Source organism: Durio zibethinus, chromosome 18, assembly GCF_047325235.1.
Source record: "Durio zibethinus cultivar Kanyao isolate XHJ-2024 chromosome 18, ASM4732523v1, whole genome shotgun sequence".
In the NCBI taxonomy this organism is placed as follows: Eukaryota; Viridiplantae; Streptophyta; class Magnoliopsida; order Malvales; family Malvaceae; genus Durio; species Durio zibethinus.
The window spans coordinates 2,059,905-2,077,812 of record NC_143179.1 but is presented as its reverse complement, the minus strand read 5'-3'; the positions used below and the strand labels follow the sequence as shown (position 1 = coordinate 2,077,812).

The 17,908-nt window shown below is 25.8% G+C and overlaps 2 long non-coding RNA genes across 2 annotated transcripts; one reads left to right on the top strand and one right to left on the bottom strand.

The window, feature by feature from the left end:
* The first annotated feature begins 1,167 nt into the window (after nucleotides 1–1,167).
* On the top strand, nucleotides 1,168–2,016 carry LOC149513602 (uncharacterized). The gene is made up of 2 exons (XR_016329485.1): nucleotides 1,168–1,446; nucleotides 1,553–2,016. It is a non-coding gene; the product is annotated as an uncharacterized LOC149513602 (long non-coding RNA).
* An 8,992-nt stretch (nucleotides 2,017–11,008) lies between these two features.
* LOC111300242 (uncharacterized) lies at nucleotides 11,009–14,933 on the bottom strand. The gene is made up of 3 exons (XR_002691417.2): nucleotides 14,822–14,933; nucleotides 12,049–12,339; nucleotides 11,009–11,314 (listed from the first exon to the last, which is right to left on the bottom strand). It is a non-coding gene; the product is annotated as an uncharacterized LOC111300242 (long non-coding RNA).
* Nucleotides 14,934–17,908: the final 2,975 nt, after the last annotated feature.

Here is a 17,908-nt window from a genome sequence, read left to right as displayed (position 1 = left end):
AATCAAACGTCTCATTTCCCCTTTATTTGTATTAGGGTTAGGGGTGTAATCAAGCCAAGTCGAGTCGATACAGCTCGAGCTCGACTCTCAACTCGTAGCTCGATATTCGGTTTCAACTCGATCATGTTTCATTTTCTTAGCTCGAACTCGATTCGTGATCAAATTTGAACTACTCGAACTCGCTCGATTAAGTTCGAAAATATGTAAAAATAAGCTCGATTCTTATACTCGACAAGAGCTCAATTATTTGTGTTTGAGTTCGAGTTCAAATTCGAAATATTTTATTAATTAAATAATAAAAAAATTTAAATATAAAAGCTTGATTACGCTCACGAGTTACTCGAACTTGGCTTGATCGATGAGTCGAGCTCCTCGAACTCGACTCGATAATAATGAACCGAATTCGAGTTTTATTCGAATCAAACTCAAGTAACTTGCGAGTACTAATATATCATTTACACTCTTAATTAAGACTTTATCCTCCAAATGTAACAAAAAAAAATATTTTGTACATTTAAATTGTATACATATGTAGTATTTGGCTGACTGTTATGCTGCTAATCTTTAATGTATATATGTATATATATACATATATACATTAAAGATTAGCAGCATAACAGTCAGCCAAATACTACATATGTATATATAATCTTTCGTAAAAATACTTTTTAAAAACAAAATCTTTCGTAAAAGTATTGAATTAAGAGGGAACATAAATATGGGAGTCAATAAACTTTGCTTTTGTTTTTTTTGACAATAAAATTTGCTTTTTAATGTTGTCGTCTTCTTTTATGAGTTAATATTCGAAGCATTGATAGTATACAAATGTTATTAATTATCAATTAATCATATAATAACATTTTATTAATTACTAAAATTTTATAAAATAAATATTAATAAGTTTATTTAAATTTAATTAATTACTAAATGTAATTTATTTTCAAAGATTTAATTATTTTTAATTTTAATTATTAATGTAATGATATTGTATGATATAATTTATTAAAAAAATAAAAAAAGAGAAAGAAAAAAAAAAAAAAAAACTCTATAAACTTTAGACATATCAATTTGCGTATCCACTTGCGTATCCACGTCGCCTTTGATGTTAAACATTAATAAAATTGGTCGGTTCCAAGGCTTTTACAACTTGAAATAGAAAGTTAAGGGAAGAGCAAAATCAAGACACGAAACTAACGATTTTCTTTTTTTTTTTTAAATATGTTGTATGAATAAACTACCGCAAGGGAAGTGACGACACCGCCTGGTTAATCAAGCGTTATCGCGCGCTTTGATGCGTTATCGATCGTCTAGTCTCAATTATATATTCAGCAAAAAGGAAAGAGAAATTTGCTAAATTAAACAGAGAAAGACTGCATTGATCTAATAATGGCCGGAAAAAGGCAAAAAAAGAAGGTTCATCGGCTGAGGAAAAGAAGGCTTCATCTGGTACTCAATTTGCATTTCATCACATTATTTTGATACTTTTCTTTAAATTTCTTTTCTGGTAAATAAATCTCGCTTTCCTTTGTTAATTTGTTGTTCATGATTAAAGAAGAAGGAGATGGAGAAAGTAAAACTGTGGTCAGGGGGGTTAGCAGAGGTGGGTGCAGTGCAAACAGAGCTTATGGAGGCCATGGACACAAATTCCAACCTAGAAGACCTTCATCTAATATGTTACCAACTCAGGGGAGTGAACACTCAGTGGGCACTGCTTGATGCTATGATCCGAAACTCCATTGATGGCATGCTTACTGTTTTGGCGGCCGATGAAAGCAAAGGAAATTCATGAGACCAAGTACTCAACTCTATACTAGTTTGCTTTATATTTCATTAATGAAATGATATATAGTATATAAGAATTATTTACTTATATTATATGAAATATAAACTCATGAAAGTTTGATTTATTTGTAAGTGTTGTTATGGTTTATGTCACTTAAACTTTATTACTAGTTTCTTTGTTTATAACTTATAAATAAGAATCACTTGGTTGTGTATGTTAATTTTGTTTTATTATATTCAGCTGCAGTGCTCTTATTTTGATTGATCTGTTCATCAATTGTTGATAACTCCTTGCTGATGAATTCATTAATTGTTGCTTCATCTTCTATTTTCTTGCTTTATTAAGCACCACATTTGTCACACTTTTTTCCCTTTTTATGGAGAAGGCAGGACTGAATGGAATAGAAAATACTAAAGCAGGATAGAAAGATCGGACCACTTAAACTAGAGGCTCAGTTTAAGCATTAAAAAAAACCCTTTTGATTGTTTTATATAATAACTCTCCTACCATAATTATAAAAATACTCTCATATTATAATGGTTGAAATTACTATAATGACCTTTAAACATAATTATGAAAATAACCCTTATATTATAATTAGGCTGAATTTACTATAATGACTTCTAAACATAATTAGAAAAATATTTTTTTGATTACTTCAAAATTGTGCATTAAATTTTAATATTCATACAATAATATGAAATTAATTCTTTTAGAAATAATTGTTATACCCTTTTAATTACTTAACAATTGAAATACATGCATCCAAATGGACTATTAAGCCCCTACTTCTATGATTCAATAAAATTACTATAATGTCCCTCTTAACATTATTACTAAAATACTCTTTTTATCATAATTGGTTAAAATTACTATAATATCTCTCGTACTATAATTATGAAAATACGTTTTTATTATAATTTACCAAAATTATTATAATATCCTCTAATCATAATCACAAAAATGCCTTCTTATTATTATTACTAAAATACCCCTTATATTATAATTGGCTAAAGTTACTATACAACCTTCTAACCATAATTACAAAAATACCCATTTGATTGCTTCATATAATATCTCATATTATAATTACGAAAATGCCCCTCATTATAATTGACCAAAATTACTATAATGCCTTATAAGCTTGATTACGAAAACACCATTTTGATTACTTCACAATTACATATTAAATTTTAATATCCATACAATAATTTGAAATTAATTCTCTTATAAATGATCATAATGCCCTTTTAATTATCTAACAATTAAATTATATGCATCCAAATTTACTGTAATATCCCTCTTTCTATAATTTACTCAAATTACTATAATACCCCTCTTAATATAATTATGAAAATACTCCTCTTACCATAATTGACCAAAGTTATTGTAATACCCATAGAACCATAATTACGAAAATGCTCTTTTATCATAATTATAAAAATACCCCTCATATTATAATTGGCTACAATTACTATAATACTCTTTAATCATAACTTAAAAAAAAAAGGTTAGTTTGATTGCTTCATATAATGCCTCTTTATCATAATTATGAAAATACCTCTCATATTATAATTGACAAAATTATTATAACACCCTTTAAGCATAATTATGAAAATATTTTTTTGATTGCTTCATAATTATGTATGGTATTTTAATAACCATACAATAATATGAAATTAATCCCCTTAAAAATAATCATAATACCCTTTTAATTACTTGATGATTGAATTACATGCATCCAAAATTATTGTAATATCCTTATTTCTATGATTAATTAAAATTATTATAATGCCCCATTCAACATATTTATAAAATACCCCTTTTACCATATTGACCAAAGTTAATATAATGTCCTTACAATCATAATTATAGAAATGCCTTCCCACTATCATTTGTCAAAAATATTGTAATGCCCTCTCTCACCATAATTACAAAGATATTTCTCATATTATAATTTATCAAAACTACTATAATACTCTTTAAGTATAATTATGAAAGTATCATTTAACTATAATTACAAAAATATCCCTTATATTATAGTTGACTAAAATTACTGTAACACCCTTTGATCATAATTACAAAAAAAAATGTCATTTTAATTGCTTTATATAATGCCTCTTCTGCCATAATTATTAAAATACCCATTCTATTATAATTAACTAAAATTATTATAATACCCTCTAAGCATAATTACGAAAAATATCATTTTAATTGCTCCAAATTACATATTAAATTTTAACTTTCATATAATAATATGAAATTAATCATCTTTGAAATAATCATAATGCCCTTTTTAACTATTTAATGATTGAATTGCATTTATCCAAATTAACTATAATGTCTCTCTTTTTATTATGAACTAAAATTACTATAATGTCCCTTTCAATGTATTTGCTAAAATACCCTTCTTACCATAATTATCCAAAATTAATATAATGCTCCTACAACTATAATTATAAAAATGCCTTCTTACCATTATTTGCCAAAATTACAATAATACCCCTCTTACCATAATTATAAAAATACCTCTCGTATTTTAATTTATCAAAATTATTATAATACCCTTTTACCATAATTATGAAAATACATTTTTGTTGCTTCATAATTACATGTTCAATTTTAACATCCATGAAAATCATCCCTTTAGAAATTATTATAATGCCCTTTCAATTACTTGATAATTGAATATCGACATCCAAATTGACTGTAATTTCTCTCTTTGTATAATTAACTAAAATTATTATATTGCTTTTTTTAACATAATTACTAAAATACTTCTTTTATCATAATTGGCCACAATTAATAAATTATATTAATAAACTAATTACTTGATATCGTAGTTTAAGAAATTAATATTTTTAGCTTAATAAAAGTGTCCATATGACATCATCTATGAGCTTTTCTTTTTTTTTATTTCTTTGCTTTCTTTTCAAATTTTTTTTCTTTTTTCTTTTTTCTTTTTTTTTGAAATTAGATAACTTCCGTGAAAAAAACAAATCCAATCGAAAAAGCCACATCTCATCTTCATTTTTTACTGTTACCTTTCCCCTTTTTTGATTTTAGATTAGGTAGATTTTACAATAAAAACCAATTAAGTAGATATGACAAAAAAAAAAAAAAAATTGATCCGTGGTATTGCGCGGGAGCTTTGCTAGTATGAATAATATTTTCTAAGAAAAATTAATGAGTTTTAGAGTTCCTTTTGCTCTTCCTTTTATTTTAAGTTTGTGATATAAATATGAACAATGTTTAAGCTTATATTTGACGCACTATTCGCATATAAATGTTATATACTGTCTCAATAAATTATATAATGATATTTTATTATAAAATTACTTTAAAAAAAAAATCCACTTAGGACTAGTTGAGTATTGTTATTGCACTTAAAAAAGTTTGGGTTGGAAAAAATGTATTTAAAAAATGTGATGAGAAAATTGTAGTAAAAATTTTTAAATGCTTGATATTACTATGAGAAAATGCTGAGCATAATTGAAATATCTAAATATATATATATATATAGATATAATAAAATATTATAAATATAGGGATAATAAAATAAATTTTTTTTTATCTTGAATGCATTTTTTCACTATAAATGCACGTCTTGAAGGATTTTTTGGCTTAGGTTGGAAAACCAAAGGGTCGTTTCGTAGCGTTTTTGTTTCTTTTTTTTTTTTTTTTTTTTCTAATTCAATTTTTTAAAACAACAGCAAAAAGCATATTTTGTACCGTTTTTTGTTTTCAAAAAATGAAAACGAAAACAAAATTTCTAAAATTGTTGGAAGCAAGAATATCTTGTCATTGGTTTTCATAGCAAGTTTCCATTTACTACATTGTTCATAAGTAGGCGAATAGTATCTTTATACTAATATAATATTATATTTATTTTCATAATAAAAAGTATAAATATAATTAATTAATTTAAAACAAAAATTATATTAAATTTAATATGAAATAATAATAAATTATATAATATTTAACTAAATCAAAATTAACATATAATATTTAATATTAGATAACTTGTCTTACTAAATTATTTAAGATTTAACATTAAAATAAATATTTATCATTATAAATATTAAACATATAATATTTAATTATATTTAATATTAAATAATAAATATTATATCATATTTCATTAAATAATATTTAATATCTTATAATATTCTATAATATTTAATTAAATATTCAATTATATAATATTCCATATTATATAAATTTTACGTATTTCATTAAATATCGAATGCTTATATAATATTTCATATTATATAAATCAAAAGTAGCTTTTGAACGTAAAAGTTACATTTAACATCGATAATAAACAAGGCCTTAATTCTAAAACTATATTTAAAATTAATTTTTTATGAGGTATTATTGTATGATTTACTATTAGTATATAGCGCGATACACACACAATACATCAAATATAAGTTTATAATGTTTTAACTACTTGTGTTCTATTGCTAATTAGTTGAGCATCGTTCTTGCATAGGAAGTGATATGTGTTTTTGAGTTAAATGATATGTGTTGGTATATTTTGGATAACTTTATTAGCTATCGTCAATAGTAATGATTTTAGTGGAAATTTACTGAACAAGTATAAAAGGTTTCTTTTAGGACATGATTTTCGGTTTGTAAGTGAGACATTTGGAACCTTATCCTTTTAAAAATTTGTTTTTTGTTTCTCAATTTCAAGTATAAAAGGTTTCCTTTAGGACATGGTTTTGGGTTTGTAAGTGAGACGTTTGGTAACTTATCCTTTTAAAAGTTTGTTTCTTGTTTCTCATCTTTAAGCAAATTTTATTGTCTTTCAAACATAAATAACTAACTTATATAGCAATACAAGATTTCTAAATTCAACCGTAATTTTTCACTGAAAATTTTTTTTTCCGAGCTTAGCAACAAAAGAATATGTACAAATTAAAACCCTTTAAAAATGGACTCACTTGAAAAAATTGCAGAAGTTTGACTTTGATGAGTAATTCTTTTAAAATTATTGGTAGGTAGAGAAAGGAAAAATTCACAATTCTATGAAAAATAAAAAAACCTGTAATTATCAATTGCCAGTTTTTAAATTTGAAAATGATAATGGCAATGACTTTTTAATTATGCAGATGTTAAAGAGTGAATGTCAATGCGGTTGCAGCTGGCAATCCTCTTTTTCTAATGTGAAGAATTATGTAACATTTAACCAAAGTCTTAGTACTATCTTGTCTTTTCTTGATCGCCCGACCCTCGCCACTTTCGAGCGAAAGCTTCACGATCCTCGCGAGCCTCAGTTGTCGTTTTCAACGAAGACTTGGAAGAAGAGAAATGGAGAATTTCAGCTCGCGCTTTCTCGAACGAAAATATGTCGTCTTAAACTCGTTAAATTTTTTTTGACTTCGAATGAATCCCTGAATTTGCAGAGCTGGTAATAGAAATGAACATCATGGAACAGTTGAGAATTTGCCCAATCAGAGAAGTGAATGGTCTTGCGGTAGAGTTTCAGTGCTCGAAATTAGGAAAGTTTTCATCATGGAAGCCCAGCTTTGCTGAAACAGAGATCTTTAATATCTTCTTCTCACTCTGCTCCCAGACTGCTCGCTTCTCTGATTTGGGCGATTTTATTTGCGTCCCAGGCTGTTCCATGACTTCTGCTTGAAAGTTAAAGCTCCTTTTTCCTCCCCTTCTCCATTTTAATCACAGTTGAAATCAATGCAGAGAGATGTATAAATCAAAGCCCAGAAAAATACCATCAACACAGTTGCAAGGATTTGCCACGACGTACAATTCCAGTACCTCCTCAAACCCAGGCTGTTTCTTCGATTTTCTCGAGCTCCAAACAGGTAAGAGAAAACATTACTTTCTCTAGCCTCAAATTTCAGTATACTCTTTCGGCTCTTGCTGGTTTTCATTAAGACTTTTTAGGCCTTTTGGATCTACAACGTTATTTTATCGTGTTTGGATTTAATTTAATTTTAAATTGAATTTATTTAATTATTTTTAATTTTTCGATTAATATGTTTGATTATTTAATAATTAATATATATGTAATACTTAATTATAACTATAATTTGTAATTGTAATTTTATCATAAAATAATTTTTCAAAAACAAAAAGTTAAAAAAGTTAAAGTAAAAATAAGTATCTAAAAGGGATAATGTTATATTTAGACATTTTATTTTAAGAAAATTTCCAATTTGCATGTTTTTTTAATTAAAATATGCAATGTGATATTATTATTATTATTATTATTATTATTATTATTATTATTATTATTATTATTATTATATGTATTAATATCTAGTTTATTAGCTAACCCTCTTACTAAAAGACGATGATGTGGCTAAAAGTCAATTAAATAATAACACTTGTCATATTAATTTACACATCATCAATAAAAATTTTTCAATTTGCTTATATGGCATGCACATGGATGCCATGTGTCAATTAACAATCGACAACTAGTAAATTTTCAAAAACCTTTATTTTTTAAAAATAAAATAAAATATATTATTACTTTTTAAAAATAAAAAGTAGAAAAATTTTAAACTAAAATTTTTTTAAAAAAACTTTTACATTTGAAATTTTAAAAACCTCTTAAATGTTTTTCTTTTATCCTTTTTTTTCCCAATTTTTATGGTAGCCAAGACATAATTTATTGAACATTAAAAATTACCGGTATTAGCATTTGTCATTAAATTTACTTTAAAGATTTTTTTTTTTGCAAACAAAATTTATTTTTTGAGAAATTATCAAATAAACTTATGGTTAAAAGATATTAATAGAATGACACATATTTTTAAGGTATTTTTAAAAATAAAATATTAACAAACTATTAAGAAAATGGAAGAAATTATCCCATTACATAACTGAAAAAGTAAGAAAAGTGAGATGAATTGATGAGCTTAATAGTTATGCTATGATATTTTATATGTTAAATTATACAATAGATTTTTGTATTTTAGTTAAATGATGGAATTAGTCCTTTTATCTTAATGTATTCAAATTGAATCTTTATATTTCAAAAATTATCAAATTTAGTCAAATTGTAAATGGTTCAAACTTTTTCTATTAAAATTGATGAGCATTTTAACTTTCCTAACGTGACATTTTTATTTATCGTAGCCGTTGACTTTGTTAATGTGTCAAGTCCATATGGTAAAAATTATGATACGACAAAAATATTTTGTCATGTCAACATTTTTCACATCAAATTTTCTCAAATTGTACGGCTCGTTTTTACTTGGGTTAAATAATAAAATTAGTCTTTCTACCTTAATATGTATTCAAATTTGGCTTCTATACATAATTAATTAACAAATTTAAGATTTGACCTAAAATAAGTAAAATAAAACTAAAATAAAATACAAAAACTTTTCAATGCAAATAGGTTAAGTCATAATAAAATCAATGCATGGGTCAACACACAAGTTGCACCAAACCTGTTTCTAAAATGGCATCGTTTTAACCTGTTATAAAAATAAAAAAAATTTTTTAAAATTTTTTTTCTCTTCTCTCATCCTAATTTTTTTGTTACTTCTCTTTACAAGTTTCATTCAACGAACTCATATTTCAAAGGGATTTCTAAAAATCAGTGATTAAAAAAATTAATAATCATTAAAAAAAATTTATCCTAAAAACTGCCAATAACTAGAAATCAATCATCGACACCACCATTTTGTATCATTGTCCAAAAGCAACACTTAGTAAAATTTCATAAAAATTCTAAACCTGAAACCTCTAAAAAAGAATTTCTCAACAAAAAATTATTTCTAATTGTTTATGTTGGTTGTCTTTGTTTTTGTTGCATTATCTTGACAATTGTTATTGAATTCTCAAAATTGTCCCAAATCAATCTTTCCAAAAAAATTTTCATATTTTCCTTATTTTTTCAATTTCCAGTTTTTGATTTTTTTTTTTTTTGGCTTTCTCTTTACTTTGACTTCTTGACTTTCAACAACTAAACAATAAAAATAAATAAAGAAAATAATAAATAATAAATAAAATACTTTTAGGGCTTTATATTTGGACTTAAAATCCAATTTTACAATTAAAACCTAATTGATCCAATAACGATTTTAGAACCCAATGTCAAAACAAAATTTGAAACCCATTTAATATCTAAAAAATTTCTCGGCACAATGAAATGTCTAGAATTGCTTCTATTGTTGGTTGTGTATCTGAACTTGTTGGGTTTATTGATTATGGGTTTCTTAATCTAACTTTTATATTTTTGTCATTTTTAAAGTTTTTTATTTTTATCTATTTTTTATTTTTTATATTTCAAAAAAATGAAAATAGAAATCAACAAAAAATATCAATATCAAAATAAATAAATAAATAAAAGATAAAGAAAAGATATAATTCAATTTATGTTGAGCTTATAATCTAATGTGAGATTAACCCAATTTGTTAAATTAAGTCCAATTAATAATTCAAAATCCAAAAAATTTATCTAAATATGAAAAAAAAATATCAATATCGAATTAATAATTTATGTTTTTATATGTTATTTTAGGTCAAATCTTAAATTTGATAATTAATTTATGTATAGGGATCAAATTTGAACACATATTAAAGTAGAAGGATTAATTCCACCATTTAACAAAAGTACAAAGACGAATTGTATAATTTGAGAAAAGTTAGAGTGGAAAAATGATCACATGTTAAAAAATTTTGCTACATCGTCATCTTTGACCATGTAAACTTTACACGTAAGCAAAGTTAATGACCACGTAAGAAAAAAATGCCATGTCATAAAAGTCAAAATGTCATGTCATCAATTTTAAAGGGAAAAATTTTAAATTGTTAACAATTTGACTAAATTCAATGATTAATTGAAGTATAAGGTTCCAATTTGAGCATATTAAGATAGAGGGACAAAGGATCCATTTAGATAGACAGTGAGATTGATTCTAGTGAAATTAAAAATAGTAATAAAAAATACTGTAGCTATGATTGAAAAAAAAAAGTTACTATAGTTACGATCAAAAAAATTTTCATAAAAAAATTTATGCTGAATAAACTTCAATGGAGTTGTCGTTATGAGCTCAATTGCATCGCACTAAATTTGTGGTAGAATCCAAACCCCCACTAATTCTATTATTTAACTAAGTACAAAGATCTATTATATAAGTTTATCTATTTTAAAAGTTGCAGCTCTCATTGCAAGCTGGTAAGTTGCTGAACTCATTGCAAGCTGGTCTATAAAACAGTTTTCATAAGAATAGAATAGAATTGAAAGGAAGATGTATTGAATGATATTTATAATACGAAGTGTAAATTGATATGTTGAACAAGATAAATAAAAACTTAAATTGAAATACATAATAGATACAAGATAAATATGTAACTTGATAAAAATTAATATACAAAATTCATTAAAGATAACTTATAGTGGAGTGATAAAGCGAGTGACCCTGATAACAATGATTTATGGAGGTTTTCGAACTTTCATTTCCTCCCATGGTTTGGCATTCACCATATAGCCTCAACATTTTGCAGCTACACTAACTTTCTTCTTTGGTTTTGGCCATCAACTTACTGCAATAAAATGAAACCAATATAAAAAAATACATACATACATATATATTATCAAATTTTTTGTTAAATGGTTGGTAATTTACTATATTTATTTTTCAGTCCTAATGGACTTGAGGCAGAATTTTTCAAATGCTAGATTTTTGGACTATTTGTTTTTTATTTTCATTTTTTCCATGCCATTTTTTATTTTTCTATTTTCCTTTTTTTTATAAAATATTTTAATTTAGAATAATTTCACAAAAAATTAACAGCTATATATTTAGTGAATTAATTTTTTATTGGGTAAAAATATATTAGGTTATTTAGCACAAGAAAGAGAGTATGAGAAAGAAAAAATTATAGAAACAAAATGAGAAATATGAATTTTTTTGGTATATTCTTATTTGTCTCATTTTCTATTTTCTCCTTCTTCATTTTCCTTACTTTTTAGTTAATTTGTTTTAAAAATAACTATTTAAAATAATTTAAAATATAAAATATATAAGATTTTATAAATGATTTTTTAATTACAAATTGCTTCTAAAAAATTTTTTAAAATTTTCTGTTAATAGATTGTTGGAACTCTTAATTTTAATGACATAATTCAATTAAGTAACTTTAGATGTACAAAAATATATGTCAAATATTTTGGACCTTTAAGTATAAAAAAAAAATTGTAGATAATATTAGTAATAAAATAATAAAACTTCATTTGTTGAGAAAAAAAAATTAAAGAAAAATATGAAGAGACCGACCGGAGATTCTGAGTGAGGCGCTCTTGTGTGGCAAAATCACGGTTCTCTCTTGCTTGTATGATTTGAAACATGAGCGTGAGGCGGTTTAGATTGTCGTGAAACCCGTCTTAAGCACTTTGCTTCCATCTGGATTTGTTCAAGTTTCAATTTATTGGCTTCACATTTTTCTCGTATTTGATTTTGTGCCTCTCTAATTGATTTTTGTTCGTTACTTATCTCCGCCATCTCTGCTCTCAACCGTCTCATCCTAGCGTTTATCTCCATTGTTGTCGGACGCTTCCTCTTTAAAATCTAAAACAACAACAATTCAAGTACATCAAATATCACATATTTCATACGTTTTCACGCATATTTAAATAACCTATGAATTTATGAGTTTAATACTTAAATATAAAACCCAACAAGTGTGATATAATGTTTTAAATTTGTATTTGGTTCCTCTTCTATCCCAACTTCAATTTTTGAATTTTTTAATGTTAAATTTTAAATCTAAAAAATATTAATTATTATTTAATTAAAGTAAATATAATTTTTTTTTAACTGATACGTCATGCAGTCAAAAAATCAATCCATATATTTTAAAATTTTAGGTCATCACCAAATGATTAGGTCATCCAAGTAAAATGTAAAATTCTAATACTGTTATTAATTATTTTTAAATTTACTCTTAATAAAAGTGGATGGATTAATAATAATATTTTTTATTATTAAAAATATTAGTAGAAACTATTTCATATAAAGATTAAATTATTCCAAATATATCAAAAAGTTGAAATTAAATAAAATTATATAATTTATCAATATAATAATCATATTCTCCATTCGCCAAAGTTGAGATTGAGATTAAAAATCATTATCCAAACTCAACCAGATTCAACGCTAATTCTAAGAACGTAGATGAACGATCTACTCTTGGAAATCTCTACTATAGCAATTCAAACTTTAGTATTCCTCTTTGTGATTGTTAAGATATCCATCCAATACCCTTTTTCGCTTTGATTGTTTGAAATGTAAAAAAAAAAAAAAAAAAAAAGTTGCCTCTTTCCAATAGCAATAAGTTTGGAAAGGATTAATTAGGCTAGGGTTTTACCGCCCCAAATCAAATTGACTTGACTTTTTTATTTTTCCACTTGAGCTCAATCCATTCGACATAAGATTAATATTTTTTAATATTCGATAAAGCAGAAAATTTTTAAAAGGGAAGCCAAACAGTACTGTGATATGGTAGTATCAAAATTTTGGGGCTGCCCCTATAAATTCACCTTTGTATATAATTTGCATCCAACTCAAAATTTTATTTTGGTATTTTTATTTTTTTATGTAATTGAAATTTTATTTTAGTATAAGATTGGTGAAAAAAATTAACATAAATTATCTATAAATAGATTATCTCTTGGATCAGGTTTATGCTTCAAGTGTTCTATGTACTTGTTTATAGCTCCTTTGGGAATTGGTGTGTATTTCTTCTTTGGAACATTGTAGTTGTGGTTAGAAAAAGTAGTTTGACCGTATCCAACGGATTTTGATCCGATTTGATTTTTTAAGATCAATTTTTTTTAAAAAAAATTGAATATAAGGTGATAGAAACGACAAATCGGGATCGAGTTTTATATAAAACCAATCTTACCCAACCTGATATATATAAAAAATCTTATTTTTAATCAATTAATTAATTTTATGTTTATATTTAAAAAATAATATTTTATTAATTTTAAATCAGATTGATTATAATTTTATATAATATCAAGTTAGATTCGAATATGAAAAAAATTAAAAAAATAGATCAAATCAAGTATTATATATATATATATATATAATTGAATTAGATTCGAGATAAACAAAAACTCGATCTCGTTACCATCATAATTGGAGTCATCTACTTCATATGAATAAAATTTTTCATCGGTTGAGCAAAAAGTATACAACCGGCAATTTGTCCAAATAATAATACTAAAACTATAAAATGAACTTGGAGCAGAAAAAGGACAAAAGGGGTGGTATTCCATAAATATGTAAAAATAAAAATAAATTAGTTGAATATAATATAATAAAATAATGATACTTGAAATCAATGAATTGGGGACTGAAAATCTTTATATTTTTTGTTTTCTTCTTCAATTTTTTTTTTCTCTCTCAATCTCTACTATATTTTTATTTGTTTCACATTAAAACATAAAAAAAAAATTATTTTTTTTGAAAATTTGTAAAATTAATTTTATTTATACAAACATATGAATTTATAGTATATAAACTAATATACAGCAAAAGGACAAGAATTCCCCTTTTGGTTTTGGAATTATGTATTAATTATCTTTTTCTAGTACCAAATTTTTTCATTGTTTTGTGCCCCTCACCTTCTCCTAACTTCTTTATCTGCCTTCGGCAACACCGGGTCCAACGCAAATGGCTAGATCTGACAACGATCGTTCATATCTAGTCCAGCAAGGCCATGGCCACAAAAACTTAATCGGCTTCTTTCTTTTATATTTTTCTTTTCAAAAATAAATAGGGGAAATAGAACATAAAGAGAATTTGTATTATTATTGGACGGAACCAACGTTGAAGATGTTCCAAAAAGAATTAAAAACAAAACAAAAAAAAGGAATAATGAATCTTATTTTGGTTAGACCCACTTAATAATAATAATTGATTTTTATATATTAATAATTTGAATCAATATTCATAACAATTAACAAGGATAAAATAAAATAAAAAACCATAAATAAAAGTAAACAAACACCATTTTTTTTTGGATAAATAAGTAAATAAATACCTCATGGCTTTATCGGAAACGCATCTTTGGTTTGGATGGCTGTGTGGGGAACGCGTCCTTGATTTCCTGCTTCGCACTCACGACATGATTATCGTATTTAAAGATGCAGTAATCGCGTAAATGGAAGGCAGGATTCTCCTATTTACGCGGTTGGGAAGCTTCCTGTGTGCTTCCTCTTTGGGCTTTGCAAGTTGCCAATTATGTGGCATGTCATGTAATAGTATGATGAGCTGATGACATCATAGAATATAATACAAAGTTTTATTGTTTGATATCATAAAATATAATAATTATCAGAAAGGAAATGTAAAGTGTATGTGTCAGATTTTTTTTTTGAGCGGTAAATCCTTAAAATCAATAAAAAAATAAAAAAAGCAATTAAAACCAAAAGTTGGTAGTGATTCCAATATTTGTGCTCTAATGTTAAAGTTAAAAATTGACAGAAGATAATAATAAAAAAGGAGAAAGTAAGGAAAATATAAAAAAGTAAGATGATAAAATGGTACTTAAATAATCCTATTTATATTTGTAAAAAAAAGGAACATAAGCAATTTAGATTGCCTGAGATCAATCCTAGGTTTTCAAGATGACCTAGCCAATAGAGTTGACCTAGGCATTGATTGTCCACTTTGAAATGACAAGTCAGTATTTAGAGGGACCTATTATATAGACTATTGAGATAATCAAGCTGACGTGGACCTGTAAAATTAAGTCGATCTGATATGTCAGCTTGATTTAAAAGTAAAAAATATCGTTGACAGTCTCTAATGGGCAAAAAGATTACTTTGTTCTTTAGATCTAAAAATTTTCCTAACATAAAGTTATAAAATTATCATAAAAGAAATTATTTTTACATTTTTAACTTTAGTCACTTGCAAATGTTTTGACAAAATAAAAAACATGAATTTTTTTTAACTCTAATTGCAAGGCTTAAGAATTGCATTGGGGTTTATAAGCTGAATTCCTAATGTGTTTACAAGGTGGAAGTTAGATTGCACCGATGATCGTGGGTTGAGTAAAATGCCTCAATTTCCATTTTTTGTAAGTAGGCTCGATTTTTTTCTAACTATTTACTAGTTTCACATAGTTCTTCTAAATTTCAAATAGTATTCAAAACCTTTTCTTTTCTATTATCTTATAAATCATTTAATGAAAGTAGATTATTTTTACATTAATGAACAATCGAAACCAACTCATCCTATAGAAACCAACTCATCCTACCAAACTATCAAAGGTGGAACCACTCAATATTTGTCCTTATGCCATTTCATTATTGATTTTTAGGTTGAATATAAAAAAGTTAATAGCATGCATGATCCCTAAACTTTGGACCAAATTTTATATTGATCCCTAAACTTTGAAATGTTTTAATTGAGTCATTAAGTGCTCAAATGTGTGTTAATGTGGTCCTTTTGTCTATTGAACCATCTAAATTGATGGCAAATCCTATGTGGCATGACACATATTCTTCTAAACTTTTATTACGTGAAATTTGTTAACCCTTCTCTTCTTTTTCTTATCCAATACTATTAACCTAATTTAATTTTCTTAATTTCCCTTGGATCCAAACTTTTTTTATGTGAAATTTTGGTAGCTTTGATCCAATCAATTTGTAATATCCACTAAAAAAAATTAAACCAAAAAAAAAAAGAAGAAACTTTTACAATTTTTTAAGTTTAACTAAAATATGTAATTTAACACATTTGTTATTGCAAAAAAGTTGAGGTAATTTGTTTGCATGTGTAGAAAAAAAAATGGAATTCTCTAAGAACTCAAACACCAAAAAACTAAGATTAACAATTTCAAAGCCCAATAAGATTTATAATCTCTCCCTATCTATCCACAAAGTTTTATTTGATTTTTTACTTTGTTTAAAAGATATAGAGTAGAAAAATAATAAAGATAGGTATTGTTAAGTGTGCTTATGAATAGAAACTTATTTGAATTTTATTGTTGATTTCTTGTAGGTATTTTTCATTCTCAACATCAAGAATCAATTATGGCCAACCTTCACATATCGCTAAGTTCTTATTAGAAAGAGGAAAATTATTCTAGAGGTTTTGTACCAGAAGCTCTTTTTGATAAAAAAAAATACATATTCATTTATGAAAAAGTTGTGCACTTCCTCTCGTTTCTAAAGATTGGTCGGATCAAATTATTAGAAAAAGAGGAAAAGATAATATTTGGGAACAAGTATGTGGGAGAAAAATTACTTCTTGTCTAGATCTTCCTACTGGTTACTTTTGGCAAAATATTGGTTATAAAGCATCGACTTCTAGAGTTTATTTTACTGGCTCATCTATTTTGAAGTTTAAATTTGAGCGTTGAGAATTTTCACTTTATATTTTTAAGTCTAGTTTGAATTCACAATTTGTTCAAGGTTGGGAGGATTGGGTAAATAAGGTAATTAGAAAACCTATTTATATAAAAGCTTTATCTTTAGTAGGAGTGCTTGATTTTGTACAAGTCATTTCCAAACTTTGTATTTGTAAAGAACATAGAATGGATATGTGGCGTGTTATTCTTATCAGATGTAGTACTTTTTCTCACACAAAGATTATTACTTGCATAGAGTTTACTTCACTCTTGAAGATGTATGTATTCTTTTGAGCTTTCTTGTTTTAAGAAACACAATATTTATGCTATTGAATTATCTGAAAAAGAGGAGAAAGTTTATAGCTTCTTTTGCGATTTGCTCAAATGTTAAAGGGAGAAATCAAAGGCAATTAAATTCTCTAATGAGGTTGTCTACTTTTTTACAAGTTCAAACCTAAAGATGGTCAAAACAATTCTCATAAATATCTTGATTCCAAGTATGAATTGGAAGCATTATTGATTATGTGGTTAGCTCGACATGTATTTCCAATATGTCCAAATGATGCAATTATTCCAACCCTATATTATTATAGCTATTAAAATTGCTAAAGGTATGTGTTTCTCATTAACTCTTTTCTATTCACAATCTCTTTCTAGACAGTTGGACATATATCTCACCAAGACTAAAACATCAGCTGATCAGTATAAGATTCTAACATATATTGATATTTTATCCATTCAAATGTCTTTATAGGCAATGCTTGTGCTTTA